Source organism: Plasmopara halstedii, assembly GCF_900000015.1.
Source record: "Plasmopara halstedii genome assembly, contig: Scaffold_208, whole genome shotgun sequence".
Classification (NCBI taxonomy): Eukaryota; Oomycota; class Peronosporomycetes; order Peronosporales; family Peronosporaceae; genus Plasmopara; species Plasmopara halstedii.
Window position 1 is genome coordinate 864,238 of NW_020187129.1, and position 1,085 is coordinate 865,322.

The window sequence follows — 1,085 nt, forward strand, 5'->3', positions numbered from 1 at the left end:
CGCACGAAGTAGATCGTCGATCCTAGGGAATCCTTTTGATTCGTACTATCCTCTGGTAAAGGAATTTCAAGAAGTCGCCTCCAAAGACCCGCATTCAGTCTTACCCTCGGACCGAGGTGTGCGTCATGAGGTCGACCTTGTTTCGGGAGCCAAATACTGCGTAACAAACCAATGGTCGCTATCCAAGGAGCAGTGCGACGTCATTGTCGCATTTTTCCGTGCGAAGAACGACGCTGGGATGGTACGTGAGAGCAAGTCTCCCCATTTGTCACCCACGTTTTGTGTTCGGAAGCTGAACGGCAAGTGGTGTATCGTTCATGCCTACAATAAGCTCAACGCGGCCATCATTCAGGCACAGACACCGATTCATGAAAAGGATGTTTTTCAAAGCAACATGGTGGGATATACGAAGTACAGTGCACTCGACTAAGTAGATGGGTATTACTAATTGCTCATGAGAGCGAGTGACATTCCGCTGACAGTGGTGAACACTCCGAGCGGCATGCTCTGGGAGTGGCTAGTGATACCTCAAGGGCTGTCAAATGCACCAGCAACATTTAATCATCTTGTGACGCAGTTGTCCAGGCCCCACAGGGCGTATGCACAGACATACTTTGACAATAGTTTTGTTCACAGTCGTACGGAGCACAGATGAGGAAAACCACATCGCCCATTCAAAAGCGGTGCTCGAGAGCATGCACACGAACAAGCTGTACGCCATTGGCGCAAAAGAGATTCCCTTTTTAGGATGCTTCATTGGGAAGCGTGGCTTTCGAGCGGATCCTGCTAAGGTCAAAGCCATTGTAGACTGACCTGTTCCAAATTACCAGAAGGCCTTGCGTAAGTGGCTTGGGCTCGCCAACTACTTGCATAAGTCTAGCGAAAACTACGCAGAAATAACCCGACCATTTTCCAATCTCCTTAAAAAGGATTCGAATGGTGTTGGAACACCGAACATCAAGAGGCTTTTGACGGAGTCAAAAAGACAGCCTCCTGCATGCACCAATACTGGCGCTGTCAGACCCTGATCGTTCTTTCAGCGTCGTCTGTGATGCTTCGGACTTTGCCATCGGCTGTGCACTGCT